Raw genomic sequence first — 18,824 nt, forward strand, 5'->3', positions numbered from 1 at the left:
AAATTCTACAAACAATACCCCATAATGACAACGTGAAAGAAGTTTGTTTGAAATCTTTGCAAATTTATTAAAAATAAAAAACGAAAAAAAATCACATGTACATAAGTATTCACAGCCTTTGCTCAATACTTTGTTGAAGCACCTTTGGCACCAATTACAGCCTCATATCTTTTTGAGTATGATGCTACAAGCTTGGCACGCCTATTTTTGGCCAGTTTCTCCTATTCTTCTTTGCAGGACCTCTCAAGCTCCATCAGGTTGGATGGGGAGCGTCGGTGCACAGCCATTTTCAGATCTTTCCAGAGATGTTCAATTGGGTTCAAGTCTGGGCTCTGGCTGGGCCACTCAAGGACATTCACAGAGTTGTCCCGGAGCCACTCCTTTGTTATGTTGGCTGTGTGCTTAGGGTCGTTGTCCTGTTGGAAGATGAACCTTCGCCCCAGTCTGAGGTCCAGAGCACTCTGGAGCAGGTTTGCATCAAGGATGTCTCTGTACATTGCTGCATTCATCTTTCCCTCGATCCTGACTAGTCTCCCAGTTCCTGCCGCTGAAAAACATCCCCACAGCATGATGTTGCCACCACCATGCTTCACTGTAGGGATGCTATTGGCCAGGTGAGGAGCGGTGCCTGGTTTCCTCCAGACATGACACTTGCCATTCAGGCCAAAGATTTCAATCTTTGTTTCATCAGACCAGAGAATTTAGTTTCTCATGGTCTGAGAGTCCTCCAAACTTCTTCAATTTACGGATGATGGAGGCCATTGTGCTCATTGGGACCTTCAATGCTGCAGAAATTTTTCTGTACCCTTCCCCAGATCTGTGCCTCAATACAATCCTGTCTCGGAGGTCTACAGACAATTCCTTGGACTTCATGGCTTGGTTTGTGCTCTGACATGCACTGTTAACTGTGGGACCTTATATAGACAGGTGTGTGCCTTTCCAAATCATGTCCAATCAACTGAACTTATCACAGGTAATCAAGTTGTAGCTACGTCTCAAGGATGATCTGTGGAAACAGGATGCACCTGAGCTCAATTTTGAGTGTCATGGCAAAGGCTGTGAATACTTATGTACATGTGATTTTTATTTTTATTTTTTATTTTTAATAAATTTGCAAAGATTTCAAACAAACTTCTTTCACATTGTCATTATGGGGTATTGTTTGTAGAATTTTGAGGAAAATAATGAATTTAATCCATTTTGGAATAAGGCTGTAACATAAAATGTGGAAAAAGTGAAGTGCTGTGAATACTTTCTGGATGCACTGTAAATGTAACATTCATTCATTCATACAAGGAACATTCTATTTCTGTAAAAACAAACAAAAAAAAACAAAAAACTTCCCAGGCGACCCAAGAGAGAACGTTAGAATGCTATACAAAAACGTAATTACCCCACCTCCTTGTTTGATGACTTAAGTCAATGTATTAAATATTATATTTTGATTACAAGAGATACATTAAACTATGACTGAACTGCTGTTATATGTAAAATATGTTATACATTTAAACAAAGAATTTTAAATTTGTTACCCATTTGCGTTGTATTAGGACACAACGCATATAGGACATGTCTGAACATGTTGTACAGATGAAATGTCGGCAAGATGAAGACAGAAGAGCAGAGAAAGAAGATCAAAGGAATTCGATTAATGACCCAGGTGCAAGAAGATGACTGCAGAGAGTTGAGCTTGATGTCAACAAGATGGCAGCTAAGAGTTAGGGGTTTCTAGGTGCTTTCCAGAAGTCTTGGCACAGACTTCAAAGCTACAACTGTTGTCATTAATGGACACGCTGTCTATAAAAAGCTGATGCAGATATAAGAATTCAGATGCTGTTGCGTTCGTGCAGTATCTCCGTTGCTAGAATTAATGATTTTGCCTTTGAAACTTTTTGATGATTATTTCGTTTTGTGCTTTATATTTAACTGTATTTTGATTGCTAGAAAAATTTTAACCAATAAAATGATTTTTATTGATTACAAAAAGACTTGCCTAGCTAGGCTGTTATTTTAATGTTTTAAATTTGTGAGCCAGAACAAACTGCGGAGGAGTCTTCTGTCCAGGTTGTAAGTATGATTTATGCTTATAATTTAGGCCAGATTAGACTTCCTTTACCTAACCTGAGAATAATAAAAATAATGTAGAAAGGTGTTAATTTACACGACGCATAATAAAATAAAACTAATATTTTCACAAAAAAACTAAACTGAAACTATCATGCATTTCTGCAAAACTAACTAAAGCGAAATAGAAATGATCATAAAATATTTTCAGTTTTCATTTTTAATACTTTGACTTGTGCATGTTACAAAATAATTTTTGTTTCTTTTAACGTCTCCATCTGTTGCATCGCAAAAATGCCATATACTGGCCATGAGTTTTAAACAAGAAACATCATGGCCGGAAGGAGACATACCAGTGACGTTTAGGAGTTTTTTGAATATTGTGCATTGACAATAATACAAATCAAAATGTCTAGTTGTTTCTGGTAAAAACCCAACCAACTGCAAAGCATGCACAAGCAAGTGTACAAAGACATGGAAGTATGGGGGGCTCAGCAAAGCTCTGGCGGAGGACCAGGGAAGTCATGTCACTCATCATCTCACCTGTTAGACAAACAACAGATTTTGAAGCAGTGCTTTAAACGGTGTCAAAGCTGGTAAGCAAACTCAGAAGAATATCAAAAGCATGAGGAAGCCCCGGTAAACATGTTAATTGACAGTGGAATGAGCACCAGATTGTGTGAAAACACTGGGTTCCATACATTTGCGAGCACTTTAGACCCTAAATTCAAAATGCCCGGGTCTGCTAGGATAAATGGATTATTGAACCTGAAAATGGATTCAGCAAAGCTAAAACTACGAGAAATACTCAAGGAGGTTAGGAAGGTGACTATTTGTGTCAACGGTTGGAGCAAAAAGGGCCTGTCTGCATCCTTTCAGGGCATTTCTGCATGTTTTTATCACCCATCAGCAGGCACGTCATGCCATACTGAATCTACGGTGGCTGGAGCATCCTGCATCCTCAAACTGGTGACGCGTTGGCACATTGCAATAATGATTCATTACATGAGTGGGGTATACATGATGATCAAGTTTTGCTGGTCATCACTGACAGCGGTTCTAACATCACCAGGGGACCAGAGAAGGTATAGGCAGGTGGAGGCTGATCCAAATGTGTAGTTGGAGGATTCGGAGTCGGATTCGAATTATGAAGAGGACATTTTTAATCAAATTAATTACATAGTATGCCAATTAATTAATCTAAGAGAAAAGAACTGTCAAAAGACCTGCGTAACAAGGTAATGGAACTTTATAAAGATGGAAAAGGATATAAAAAGGTATCCAAAGCCTTGAAAATGCCAGTCAGTACTGTTCAATCACTTATTAAGAAGTGGAAAATTCGGGGATCTCTTGATACCAAGTCAAAGTCAGGTAGACCAAGAAAGATTTCAGCCACAACTGCCAGAAGAATTGTTCGGGATACAAAGAAAAAGCCACAGGTAACCTCAGGAGAAATACAGGCTGCTTTGGAAAAAGACGGTGTGGTTGTTTCAAGGAGCACAATACACAATACCCTCTCCAAACATAGCGCTTATGGTTGTGACCATAAAGCTCTATTTTGGTCTCATCACTCCAAATTACAGTGTGCCAGAAGCTGTGAGGCATGTCAAGGTGTTGTCGGGCATATTGTAACCTGGCTTTTTTGTGGCATTGGCTTCTTTCTGGCAACTTGACCATGCAGCTCATTTTTGTTCAAGTATCGTCGTATTGTGCTCCTTGAAACAACCACACTTGCAAACTTTTGAGCACAACTGTATATACATATATAGTTTAATAATACTGATAATTCAGTGGCATTACATTATTGTGTCAGAGGAGTAAAGGATTGATTAGACAATACAAAAAGTGTCTTTAGAAGTAAATGCATGTACATTTTTTGTCAGTTTACGTGTCAAATTTACAGCCTATTTTGAAATGTTAACATTACTATATTACAAAATCATATGGAATGTCAGGGAGAAATTCTGGGTATAATATAATAGGTAATGTAGGCCTAACATTTATGTCACTGTTTACTGTTTTTGTCTGCCACAGAAGAACTGATTGATCTTTTAATGGGTCAAGAGACTCAAGACTTGAAAAACTTTTAGTGGATGGCATGTCAGGCCCACACACACTACAGCTTACCCTAAAATATGTCATGAAGCACCCAAGTGTGAAGGGGGAAATCTCAAAGGCAAGGAAGCTAGTTCATACTATACGCAAGTCTTCAGTGGCTAATGAGGAGTTAATCTCAAAGTGTGGCAAAACTCTCATAAGAGATTGCAGTACAAGATGGAATAGCTACTATGACATTTTTTAAAAGGCTTATGGAAATCAAAACAAAACTGAACAAGGTTCTTGAGAAGTTGAGCATAGACAATTTTCTCTATAGTGACTGGGTAAAGCTTATGCTACTGTTGAAGCTGCTGGAGCATTTTGCAATTCACACAGACCAGTTATAAACTGATAGCCAGTGTCTCTCAGAGGTGGTGCCATCACTACTGAAACTCAAAGCTCACCTTAAGGCAAGTGGACCTGGAAAGCAACTGGCACAAATAATGTTGAAGTCCCTCTGTAACAGGTTTGCTTTTGTACTGAATCCACAGTCATCTGGGTTTGATTCAACACCATCAGCTGCATGTCTGATGGATTCAACCATTTCTGTTGTCCTTCTTTTCAAGAAAATGGAGCCACTAATGAATGAAGCAGAGTCATTTGTGATCCAGTTGGCAACACAATATAATCAGGTATTGACTTCATCTGAGATGGGTGGCAGGGATGGTGTTCAGGCCTCAAGCACTCTTCTCCAGTGTAACCTAGTTTCTTGCATCCCATTTTGGAGACTGACTTAACTGCTGGACAAGAACACATCATAGATGAATGTATAAGCTCTCAACTGAAAAAAATACCTGGAAGAGGTAAAAATGGGAGTGTAAGTAGAATCACCAATCCAATTCTGGAGATTAGGCTGTGTATCCCAAGTTAGTCCCTGTGGCACTAGAAATAGTGTGTGCCCCTGCTTCCCAAGCCTTTGTCGAACATATTTTTTCAGTGTGTGGGAAGTTATCATTAGAGATGAGGAACAGGGCCACCACATCACTGGAACAAAGAGTGTTCCTCAAAGTCTGATGATCGAAGACATTTACATCTAGCTGTTTCTTACATAGAAAACACACAGACAAAGCACCCGCACACTTTTATATCTATTGAGAGACTAAGCAGTAAACATTACCTGGTTCAGTGGTTATTAGTATTTTTTTGGCTGTTTCAAATTTTTCTATATTTCTGTTTATTGCTAATACTATGAATGTGTGTCATGCCCTGGACTGTTCATTCTGGTCAACTTTAAAAAGGTTTAAAGGTTTGTCACCATCCATAGAGTAGACACATATGAAACACAAAAATGGTTGAGTGGTCATTCTGGTCTACAGCTTAGTTGTTTTATTTGATATTTGTATCACGTGTGTGTGCCCACATTCGGTTATATGCTCAATGTTTCAAGATAAATGGACTTGTTTGTTTAATCACATCATCTGTTGTTCTTCAAAAAATAAAGGGATACATATCTCCACATTTGTAATTCTTGCTGGTTGTTTTCACCATGTTATATGTCAGCCTAGGGCCTTGTTCGGAAGTGGTGGTTTGGCCGGTTAGCGACAACTGTGCTGTGACTGGAGAGAATGGAAGTGGGTAGTTTGGATAAAGATGAGTTTTCACTCATAGATAGCAAGGAATGGTCCCAAGCCTTACAAATCTCATACAAATGGAAAAAATAGGAAATCTGATTTGGATGCCAGCTTAGCAGAAGCAGGACGAAATATCAAGACAAGGCAGATGGAGGTTAAATACAAGGTTATGGTAACATTTTCTGTGATGGTTGATCAATAATCGAATGAGGCTGACGAAAATAATCTGAAAATCGCTGGCAATATTAATTCACCAGTTTATATGATAAACAATCGTGTCCTCATTTTCCGTGTGGATACAAAACACAGGATGCTGCATTAAAGTTGAAGGAGTAAGGAATAGCCTCTTGATAGTGAATATGTCAAAGGCAGAGGAAATCAGTGCAATGGAGATCAAGGATTACAAGGCCAAACTGATAGACAAACAACTTTTCTCTGTCCTCATCTCGCATGCAGATCTAGCAAGTCGAACGTCGGAGCTGGAACACTATAAAAGAAGATGGAATCTCCCTGTGATCAGAATGAAGGAAACTGCAGATGAAAATATCTGGAGAGAAATCATCTTATTTCTAGTTGAAATTGCTCCACATCTGCTGCACAAACTAGACAATATTGTTGATACAGTTTACTCGTAACAGTGCTTTGTTTAAGGCAGACTCTAATTTGTTACCTTATAAGTATTTAAATCCACAATGCAACCAACAAAAATTCATGTTGTTATATATCATCCTCCAGGTCAGCTGGCAAACTTCCTTGAGGAGCTGGATGTCCTGCTATCCTCCTTCCCTGAAGATTGCAGCCCACGTGGGATTCTTGGTGATTTGAACATACACCTAGACAAACCCAGGCTACCAAACTTCATGCTCTTCTGGCCTCAGTCGACCTGAAATGGCTATGCACTACTGCAATGCACAGATCAAGTAACCAGCTGGATCTAATTTTTACACGTAACTGTCCCACTAACAATGTTCTTGTTACCCCTTTACATGTTTCTGATCACTACTTTGTTCAGTTTAACATGACACTTCCATCTAGACTACCACATACTCCCCCTCTGGTTTCCTTTCTTCGTAACCTCTGTTTTCTCTCACCCATCTGCCTTTCCACTGCTGTCACTACCTTTCTTCCCTTGCAAAATCTGTTTTCATCTCTGAATGTAAACACTGCTACAGACAATCTATGCTCGCTACAGACAATCTATGCTCCACTTTAACAACCTGTCTAGACTGCATCTGCCCTCTCTCTTCCAGGCCAGCACATATGACACACCCAACCCCTGGCTCTCTGATGTACTTATTTTTGTTTATTTTTTTTTTTCCCTTTCTCTCCCAATTTGGAATGCCCAATTCCCAATGTGCTTTTAAGTCCTCATGGTCACGTAGTGATTCACCTCAATCTGGGTGGCGGAGGACGAATCTCAGTTGCCTCCGCGTCTAAGACCGCCAACCCGCACATCTTATCACTTGGCTTGTTGAGCGCGTTGCCACGGAGACATAGCACGTGTGGAGGCTTCACACCATCTACTGCGGCATCCATGCTCAACTCACCACACGCCCCACTGAGAACGAACCACATTATAGTGACCACGAGGAGGTTACCCCATGTGACTCTAACCTCCCTAGCAACCTGGCCAATTTGGTTGCTTAGGAGACCTGGCTGGAGTCACTCAGCACGCCCTGGGATTTGAACTAGCGAACTCCAGGGGTGGTAGCCAGCATCTTTACCACTGAGCTACCCAGGCCCCCAGCTCTCTGATGTTCTTAATGAACATCGGACTGACCTCAGGGTGGCTGAGAGGAAATGGCGCAAATCTAAAGAGCTTGCAGATCTGAGTATAAGTCTCTGCTTTCTTCCTTCTCGGATAGTGTCATCTTTGCAAAAGGTTCCTGTTATCAGGACAAGATCAACAACACTACAGATGCTTGCAGCTTATTAAATACATTTAACACACTCCTCTGTTCTCCACCTCCCACCTCCTCGCTAACAGCAGATGTCTTTGCCACTTTTTTTTATTACTAATAAGTTTACAGCTGTCAGCAGTACGTTCTCAGCACCACAACCTCTTAAACATCCACCTCCTCTATGCAGCTGTTCTCTCTCTATGTTCTCTCCTCTAACCGACACTGAGGTCTCTAAATTCCTCCTCTCCAACCACCCCACCACCTGCCCCCTTGACCCTATTCCTTCCCATCTTCTCCATCTCTTTGTCCATCCTACCTGCTCTCACACACATAATTAAAACATTTCTTCTTACAGGCTCTTTTCCCACCACATTTGAGCTGTTCTCCCTTTCTACTCTGAGCATCACAGGAACTATACTTGGCTGGTTCAGGTCCTATCTATCAGGTTGGTCTTTCAAGGTAGCCTGGAGAGGTGGAGTGTCATTCAAAGTTCTGGTCACCATTCACTTGCATTGTGAGGACCAACAGAGCTCAAATATTCTTTTAAAGTTCTTCGTTTGTGTTTTGCAGAAGAAAGAAAGTCATACAGATCTGGGATGTCATGAGGGGTTAGTAAATGATGAGAACATTTTTGGGTTAACTATTTCTTTAAACAAAATAAACAGAACACCACTTAATTCCAAGTTATTTTCTGAAATCTCTGCACTTTTATCTAAATGGAAGCTTTTGTACCCAAATGATAATACAGTGCATAAAGTATTCAGACCCCTTTATTTTTTTCACATATTTTTTATGGTGCAGCCTTATGCTAAAATGCTTTAAATTATTTTATTTTTTTCTTACATCAATCTACACTCCATACTTCATATTTACAAAGCAAAAACCAGAGTTTTGATAACTTTGAAAATGTATTAAAAAGAAAAAAAACTGAAATATCACATTGACATACATATTCAGACCTTTTGCAATGACACTTGAAATTTAGCTTAGGTGCATCCCATTTCTCTGGATCATCTTTGAGATTTATTAATTATTTTGTTTTTCACGTGTGCAAAAGTTCTTTGTTGAGAATTAATAGAGGTTTGTCTCTATTTAGTGTTGATGTCATTTTGTTTCATTTGAAGTCACCATTACGGTTATTAGTGTACACTTTGGTTAGGCACTTGAACTTTGTTTATTAAACACAGTTCTTCCAACCAGTTCAACGTTGTTCACGAGAACAACTGTAATGCATTGTGATGAAGAGAAAATATTTGGTTGAGTTCAAGTATTTCTTACTAAGCCTTAAAACAAATTATCATTTGAAATTTCAATATGATTTGGGAAAAGTAGCTTTAAAATTAAAACTGAATATGGTAAGAAAGATGGGTCAGTGTGATACTTTTGTGGCAAGTTGAGCAGTTACTACCTTTCAAATAATTATTTGAGCTGCTAAGAAGACACACCAGTGGCAGGCCGTGCATTTATAGTCTAGGCCTTCAGTGTGATTCATGCCATTAATAAAACACAGTTTCACAATGAATAAGACACCTTATGCCTTTGGGCATCATACATTATGTCGCAGCTAACTAGTAATACCATTTGACATTTTAAAAACACGTCCACACACGAAAGCCAGAACTTGAAACGACACTTGATGCTCAAGCAAGCCTAATTTTAACTGCAGCATGACTGTTTTGTGAAATGAACATCTCCCGAACAGACATTAAAATATAATATCATAATTTTTCCTATGAATCTACCAAGGAGGTCTATAATACCTGGAGAAATCTGTCTAATAATATTTGCGATTTAAATGTTGCTTGCAATAAATTTCGTTTCGTCAGGGTACACGGTTATACTGCGTTCCATTCAAGTTGGATGTGGGATATTCCTACTTGATATCTCCGACCACAAATGCTTTCCATTCCCTGATATTCGGAACTGCAACACTCCTGTTAGCTTAGCAGGGGTTTGACTCTCATTAGAAATGTCTCCTAGCAACCCAACTGATAAACAGTGCTGCAGCGCTAGCATTTGTGCTTTAGGTGTACGATTATCAAAAGAGATGATAATTTACCATGTTTTATACACCTGTTTCTGCAGGCGTTTTTAAACAAACTTTAATATCATGTAATGTGTAAAACTAATTTATCGATATTACTTAATAAAGTGAATGTTTATCACTTACTTTGTATATCTCCCTGAGTGCCGACATGTTTGTGTGACCTGCATCTCGGTGAGCTCGGAGTTGAGAATTTCTGCACAAGCCAACAAGTTGTAATTCTGACTTAAAGATTCCATTGCACTTTTCCTAGTAGGAAGTTGTAAAATCCAACTTTCCGAGTTGAATGGAACGCAGCACTACTTTTCAAAACTTGATCCGACACTGAATGCTCCAGCAACCTAATTTACACTTAGAAAATTCCTAATGTTGCTATAACAATGAAAAAAGCACTTACCAATTTACTTGAAGTGAAAATCAGTCCTCCTTTCCTGTTTAATAAATTAAGCAATCACACGATCATGCAGAACATCGTGTTTTTAAATCCATAAGGATCTCTTTCTCAACGGCAATACCAGCAGTGATGACAGCCGACTTTTCAGCAAGATATCGCGCTCTTTACTTTCAAATTACGTACATCACTTAAAGCCTAATTGCATCACTCAACGCCAGCTAGAAGGCTTCGACTGGGACATATCCTAAAGATCACACCCACCAAGAACAAATAAATCAATCTGATTGGCTGATGAATCTGACAATCTAACTTTAGTTGCGCATTCATTTGTACTGTTGAGGGATTCTGCAGAAATTCTGAAGGCCTGACGGGGTGGAGCTCAGACTCACGCACTGCTTCAGGCATGCGATTTGTGAAACAGTTGTCACACTTCGCTTGTAAGCATCAAGGAATAAATTCTGACTGGATGAACTTTTCGTTTTTCTCTATTTGTTTGTAGATTAATTACGAGTGAACATGGAGCACCAGTGATCCTTTTTTTGACAATGTCCTCATCATCTGTCCTCAGTCTCCGATATTTCAATGCAGGCATGACTCTGCCAACCCTAACTCTTTTCTGGAACCGGCGATTGTTAGACGACGCCAGGCTTGACGTCATGGCCTCATATTGCAATGGACTTTGTTACAGGTCTCCCTCCTTCAAGGGGTAATAAGGGGTAATCCTTATGGTTGTAGACCATTTCTGTCCTCTGCCCAAGCTTCCTTCTGCTAAGGATACCACTCAAGTCGTTATGGAAAATGTGTTCCAGATCCACAGATTTTGTGGGAATGTGGTTTTTGGCAGGGACCCTCAATTTGTGTCCCATTTTTGGAAGTAATTCTGTTGACTGCTTAGGGCGTCTATCAGTCTTTTTTCTGGGTTCCACCCATAGACCAACGGCCAGACTGTGCGGCTAATCAAGATCTTGAGAGGATGTTGCGTATCCTAGCTTCTTGGAATCCCTCGTCCTGAAACTAAAAACTGACCTGAACTGAATATGCACACAACTCCCTGCTGGTATCTTCCATGAGTCTGTCTCATTTCCAGTGCTGCCCAGGATATCTGCCCCCTATTCCCTTCCAGGCATGTGATCGGCTAAGCACAAAAAATCAGGAAAATGTACCGAGCAAAGTGGGGGACAGCAAACACAACCATCACGCTGGTTTTTACACATTAATGTGAAAATGACAATGAATAAAAATGTTATATTAAATGTTCTTATGAGTGCCGACCCCTCTTCATTGTGTGGCCAGTATTATTTCTGCACTGTGCATTTAATTAACAGAGTTTTTACGAAGAGCGGTCTGCCAAAAAATCTTCTTTTAGTACATCCGTAACTCAAGTGCATTTCCCGATCTAAACGGGGGAAAACTTGTCTAAACTGAAAATTTTCTAATGTCTGCACTGTATCTGCAAGGTTTAATGATTATACATACAAGCGGTTCGATATACTGGCAATGAGTATTTAAGATGAATATCACGATTTCACTGCAAATATCACGTCAGTAATGCGGTAACTGCAGCTTAACAATAGTTATTTTTAACCTGTCAGCAACTGTGACAACGATTCAAAGCCATTTTGTATCCGACCATTTTATTTCTCTTGATGGATTCAAATAATCCTGTCTTACTTCCTGACGGCGAAAACCAGTAGCCTCAGTCTTGCACGTTCTCAACAAAGAGTGAGTGAAGTTGTTCCGAGGGAAGGTTGAATGACACTTTTTTGTAAAAATTCACGTGGGTCACATTTTTGGGCCAGAAAAACGGAATTCTGGATTAATCTGGTAGAATCACACCCATGCCTTCTCAGGAGACTGATGCCTCGGTTGCCTTATCCCAAGCCTTTAACCCTGATGCAACCCAAGCATAAAGTACGTATTCAAGCGCAAGGCCTGATCTGTATTTCACAATTTTAGGATCCCACAATGCAGTGCAATACTGTTATTTTACATTTATATAGTTTTTTTTTATTTTTTATGTTTAACTGTACTTTTTTTTATTGCATTTAGACAAGTGAATGAGGGTGTCAGGGTTGGATCCAGTATTGTTTTTATGTGTCAACAGCATGAACACTGACAGTAAGCCACAGATCTGTACTACACTTTGGGTTTTAAAATATATGGTTCAAAATGTCACTAGCTTTTACCAAGATGACACTAGGATTTTTAATATTCATCTTCCCAAAATGCTTGACAAATAACAACTTTTTACTGTTAAACTAGTCACTTCACAATGAGCCTGCTCTTTATCTCCCAGAATGCAATTATTTTACAGCAAACTGTTGTATTTAAGAATTACAGTAGATTGCTGTTAGAATTCGGCCATACATTTACAGACATTTTTAACAGTGAAGGACTTGCCTCTCAAGGTCCCATCTCACAAAATGGCCCCTAGGTTCATTGGTCCAACTCCCATTGTTAAAGTTATAAGTCCTGTTACAGTCTGGTTCAAATTACCCCACAGAGTTCACCCGGCGTTCCATGTCTTCTGGATCAAGCCTGTCCAACACTGCGCCCTGGCTCCCCCAACCCGCCAACACTCCCTCGTCTTATTGATGGAGCACTGGCTTATATGGTCAAAAGGCTGCTGGATGTCAGACGGAGGGGACTAGGCTTTCAATATCTTGTGAATTGGGAGGGTTACGGAAGAGAAGTGCTGGATTCCAGCCCGGGACATTCTGGACCATTCCCTCAATGAGAAATTACATCTCCGGATGCCACCACCTCTCTTGACCAGGAGACAAAGTGACATCATGGTGAAGTTTAACTGTACCAACCATATCAGGAACTGAATTGTCGCTGCAGCGGTGAACGCCAGCAAGCATTGACAAGAACTCATCACAATCTGAATCAGGTCCTCTGGGCATAGAAATCACTTCCCAGTATCTGTCCGAGTCTTTCAGCCTGTGAATGACATAATTAATTATATTTAATGAGCTCTTCCACTTGGTCTGGAATGACAAGACATGGAACAATAATGTTACAGCCTTAACTTCAAGTTGTAGCTCACATACACATTTCAGGAACACACATTTGCCACCTCCTCACATCAAAGCACCAGGTGGCACTCCTGGAGAGGGGGGTACTGTCAGGAATCTGGGCTGATGAACTTGGTTTTTACTCTGTGTCTGTGTCTTGTGTTTTTTGTGTGTGACTCCATGTGTGTCTGTTTTTCAGATATCCCTCTCTGGCTGGTTCGTGATTGGGAAGATTGGTGCACTGAAGATTTTCACCTGGTGCTTTTTAACCCTCTTGTTATCTTCCTGTTTATTTCATCTTTGTCTATTGTTCTGTGCAAGATTGTGACAAGTACCTCAATCCCGCCATGCTGTTGGTTTTTCCTGTTTGTCTGCTGCTGGGCTCTGGTCTTAGCCTTTTTTCTGACGTTTTCACTTCTGTCCTTTGGATTTATTGCTTATTTGTTTGGTTTACCTGATTTTTAGACTCTGCTCCGTTTGCCTTATATTTCCCCCCTGCGTTTTCCTTTAATAAACTGTTTTTGGTTTATCATTCATGTGCTTCTGTGTCTTTTAATCACTTCCTGACTCACAGTTTGACTGGAGACATAAATTTACCTTCCATTCTTCTCAACAGCAGACTTAAAACCGAAGAGATAATGGCCGAATCATATCTTTAGATTTATTTCCACTATGTTTACTTAAAGATTCACTCAGTAAATTTTTTCCCTCATTTATAAAGTTTTACTTCTAAAGAAATGAATAGTAATTTTGAAACATATGTATAAAATTCAGACCACTCATGTGAGATGAAGAGTTCAGTCATATTAGTAACCTTATAAAAGCTCTTTTGTTCTACTTGGGGCAGGGGCACCTCATGGAGGCAGCCATGTTATGATCACATGACCAGCTGAATACTACTCGCTTAATCTCAGTAACTACCCTGTTATTGGACACTTTCATTCATAGATTAAATTAATCCTGGTTTACTGTGTATAATACATTTCTATTATGGCACTGTTAAGTGAAAACTATAGCGTTTCAATGATGCTGCATCCAGGCCACTAGGGGTCAGTGTAAGCCAATGTAAGTCACTTCAACATACTTCAAACAATCACTGAGTGCACCTTAAAGTAATTTTATACAAATAAATCACTAGTTATTTTGAAATCAATGTTAGCTTTTCCCAATCTGTTCCCATACTATGATTAATTCTGACCATTGGACAGCAAAAGTGTGCAGGTTTAGAATAGAAGAGAATATCTTTATTGTCATTGTATAAATACAATTATTATTGCACAGGTACAACGAAATTAGGTTTGCGACTCTCCTTACGATACTATAGAACAATAAATAAGATAAAATAAATCAAGTAAATAAAATAAAAATACCAAAGATGATAGGAAAGTCCAGCAAATTTAAATAGTGCAATAGCTCAGGAATGTAGTGCAGCAACGGAATCAGTAGGGTGGAAGAGTATGAAATGTCAAACAGACATTTTGGGCGTGTCCTATCTTTCTATCAACAAACTTTAGAACTCCGTGGAATTAAATTTATGAAATGACTTTTTATGATAGTTAAGACTTTTTAGGGCCTTATATTTTTAAAAGTTATTTTATTATTTTTTTAAGTTTCCAAAGCAATGGCACTGATGATAGTTTCTATATTCCCAGCTGGCATCATTTGATCAAATAAAGCATTCCACTCTCTGATTACATGTTTCAATTGTGTTTTATAATTCTTTAACCATTTTGTGACTTTTATTTTGATTGTCCGATGTTGTGACGTCAAACTGGCTGCGCCACTGCTCTCTTTAGTCAGTTGTGATTCGGCTGTGGACAGGTTTGTCTTTTCGTTGAAGGTGTTTAAAACTATACAAAACGTTCAATACTTGTTTTAAGTGTTTACTAATGTGCTCAAATAGCATGGTAACCTGAAATTAATGTTGAATATTACTGGATGTAATACAGTGATTTACGTGAAGTGCTAATAGTTGTTCTCTCACGCACTTGAGGAACAGAGTGATTTTACTTTGCATTTCTTTTTCATTTTATTCCTAACATCTTAAAAGTGACAAAGAAATGGTGGATCATCTGGGATCTTTGTGACAAACTTCTGTAAAGATGGAGTTTATATATGAAGACACGAGTTATCCAGAAACATGCAGAATAAGAAGTGAAGATACTGATGAACAAAGAGGTTGGTGTCAATATTTTATTTTTTATTAAAGGTGTACTCAGTACTTTTTCCTCATTAAAAAGTTTTACCCCTTAAGAATTGTATTTTTAAAATATATCTCTGAAACTGTGTAGCCTACACTCCCATGAAACTGAGTTTTTTCTGCTTTTGTGTGATGCTGCATACAAACAGCTCCAATGATTGCTGAGGAAAATTAAAGGTGCAGTATGTAAAATATTTACTGTACTAAAGCATAAAATGATCATAATATGTTATAAGAGATTTAGGAACTTAACATGCTAAATTGAAATACTGGCTTCTCCGAAAACAATGCTACAGCTAGTATATTCTACTTTGAATTGTCCGTTCTGGGCTGGAATTTCTGTTTGTGTTTTGGCCTGTGTGATCCACTCACCAATAGTATTTTGACACCCCAGGTTGCCAGATTAGAAACAAGTTAGTGGGCAAACACAGGCAGCCATGGAAGCCAGCAATACATCTAGCTAACATTGACAGAGTTATAAAAAATCCACATGAGCTGGTTTATAATTTGCAAACAATAAAAACATTGCAAACGTATACATTAGCTGATCAACTTACGGTGTAAGGCTTGTTGCTTGCCATTATCAGTATGCTCGTTCCTGTTGCGTGTCCTCAACCTGCGTGAGCTTTGAGTCTCAAGAGAGAACCTAAGAGAGAACCTTGCTTATATAATATGTAGATTAAAGACAGATATAATATATTTTCATACTATGTGCTGTAAATTATTAACAGTATATAATTTATATTTCTATATTATTATTATTTATGTATATTATTACAAATTAAAATTGATTGACTTACATGGCAGAGAAAATACCTGTGAACGTGAAATGGAGCTCTAGAAAGAGGTTATGACTTATGAGGGAGCGCCACGGTGTGAAAGGTGGCAAAACTAGATCGCTTCAACATTTGCGAGCTTGCAGCGTTGACAGCTTTGATGATAATAAACAGGAGCTATAGTTTTAGTGCATCACTCGGTTACAGAGACGCGGTACAACGCCATTCTTATATCTAATTAACAGGTTTTAGATCTGTAACATCTTAAGTTGGCAATTCTGCGACGAAATGCATTTCCTCACTGCGCATGTTCACACTAAATTCAGCAAGTGTTCAATGAGCTGCTGCATGAGAGAGAGAGAGAGAGAGAGTCGGATGCGGGAGAGCTGATGTATTCGCGCAGATCCTGGAATTGCAGATTTATACGGAGACAATATTATTGATTTGATTTGTTCATCTGTATGGATTAGTTTACTGATTCTCAGCTAAGTGTTAGTGAATAATGTAGAGCGGGAATTCCCCGCATTTCGAACATAGAACATGTGGGAATCATTTAAATTGTGTGCAATCCTGTGCTGAATTTCAGGCCCTATAAATTTTTTTCAACAGCTAAATACGAATATGTAGGGATGCACGATATATCGGTGGCCGATAACCGGGAATATCTAAATATTATTATTGCCCCGATAATGGAATTGTCACCGATATTTTAGCCGATAATTTGTTACGGTTTATTTACTTGTGGCTGAAATTCTCTGACTGCCTGCGGCGTCTTTTCTTCAGGCAGAGACTCGGGCGGTCTCAAGCGACGGTGCGCGTGCGCATAAACAGCGTGTCTTTGTGAGTGAGAGCGAAGCTTATATTGCTCCGTGAGGATTATTTCAACATTTCTGCACCTTGTTACGTTGTTTTGGGGCTGGTTTTAGTCATCTGTAAGTAACGATGGAATTTCCCATATTCTGTTTGTTTCATGTGGCAATAAATGAAATGCGACAAAAATATGTATGATTGTTACTTGGGGGCTTTTTTCACTTAATAATTCATGAAACATAAACAGAATGTGGAAAATAGCACATTGTTATTTACATCGCAGTATTGGGATTAAAACAAGTCCAAGCACAACATAAAATGGCACATTTAATAAGTTATACAGTGGAACTGTCACAAATGATCACTGTAGTAAGCATCTGTGAATGAGACACGCATAAGCACAAGCATGCACATTCAAAACACACACAAACCGCCGCTGCACTCGCAGTCTGGCTGCCGGCACTAATAATATACCATGTATACAGAGATTAGGGTTTGTTTTGTGCGTTTTGTTGTTTAATATTCATTACATGCAGTTTATCACCTTATTTTGGTTTAATGAATTATTACAGCTGTTCAATATTCTCTCTGTGAGTATCAGCAGGATTACTGTAAACACCTATGTAAATTGGCACCATAATATATGCAAGTGCATTACTATTTGTTTCTCATTTAAATCAGCATTTATCTGTAATATAGGCACATTTATGTTTCATGTTACATCCATCAAACCTTAAATAGCAGACCTATTTTAAGATGAGAAGCTTTTAATGAATTAGCAAGCGGTTCCAGGTTGAGAAATTAAATTTTAGTGCATCCCTAAGAATATTAACTTTTTTAATAAGTGGCCCAGGTCTATGCTGTGTCACGAATATTGCCCATTTTGTTTTATTATTTTTTTTATGTTTTAATTAGGCTACTTCTCTGGTCTGGCAAGTAAAATTCTCTTTCACTTGCCCCTTCAAAAATCCACTTGTCCTGGACAAGTGTTAATGTAGAGCCCTGATTAGTGAAAATATATTAATCAAACTTTCATGACATTCATAACTACGGTATATATTTTTACAATTTAACAAATAATATGTTTAGCAGTGTTGGCTAATGCAATAATGCTTTTTAATGTTATTCAAGAAATGTATTATAAAATGTGAACAATACCCTGATGAGCCAAAACATTATGACCACCTGCCTAATAAGCTGTTGGTCCTCTGCGTGCCACCAAAATAGTGCCAACCCGCCGAGGCGTGAACTCTACAAGACCACTTAAGTTGTCCTGTGGTATCTGGCACCAAGACATTAGCAGCAGATCCTTCAAGTACTATAAGCTGGGAGGTGGAGCTGCCGTGGATCGGATTTGTTAGTCCAGCACATCCCACAGATGCTCAATCGAATTGAGATCTGGGGAATTTGGAGGCCATGTCAACACCTCGAACACTTCATCATGTTCCTCAAACCATTCCCGAACAATGTGTGCGGTGTGGCAGGGCGCATTATCCTGCTGAAAGAGGCCACTTGCCATCAGGGAATACCATTGCCATGAAGGGGTGTAGCTGGTCTGCAACGATGTTTAGGTAGGTGGCACGTGTCAAATTGACGTCCACATAAATGGCCGGACCAAGGGTTTCCCAGCAGAGCATCACACTCCCTCCACCGGCTTGTCGTCTTCACACAGTGCATCCTGGTGCCATAATTTCCCCAGGTAAACGGTGCACACGTACACAGCCTTCCACATGATGTAAAAGAAAATGTAACTCAGCGGACCAGGCAACCTTCTTCCACTGCTCCAATGTCCAGTTCTGACCCTCGCATGCCAATTGTAGGCACTTTCGACTGTGGACAAGGGTCATCAAGGACACTCTGACTGGTCTGCAGCTATGCAGTCCCATACGCAGCAGGGTACGATGCACTTTGTGTTGTGACACATTCCTCCCATAACCATCAATAAAAATG

The 18,824-nt window shown here is 39.2% G+C and overlaps 1 pseudogene; it reads left to right on the plus strand.

The window, feature by feature from the left end:
- Positions 1-14,867: 14,867 nt before the first annotated feature.
- The window catches only part of LOC127440574 (zinc finger protein 850-like), a 57,899-nt pseudogene continuing 53,942 nt past the window's right edge, over positions 14,868-18,824 (plus strand).

The sequence above is a fragment of the Myxocyprinus asiaticus genome, chromosome 5 (assembly GCF_019703515.2).
Source record: "Myxocyprinus asiaticus isolate MX2 ecotype Aquarium Trade chromosome 5, UBuf_Myxa_2, whole genome shotgun sequence".
Taxonomy (NCBI): Eukaryota; Metazoa; Chordata; class Actinopteri; order Cypriniformes; family Catostomidae; genus Myxocyprinus; species Myxocyprinus asiaticus.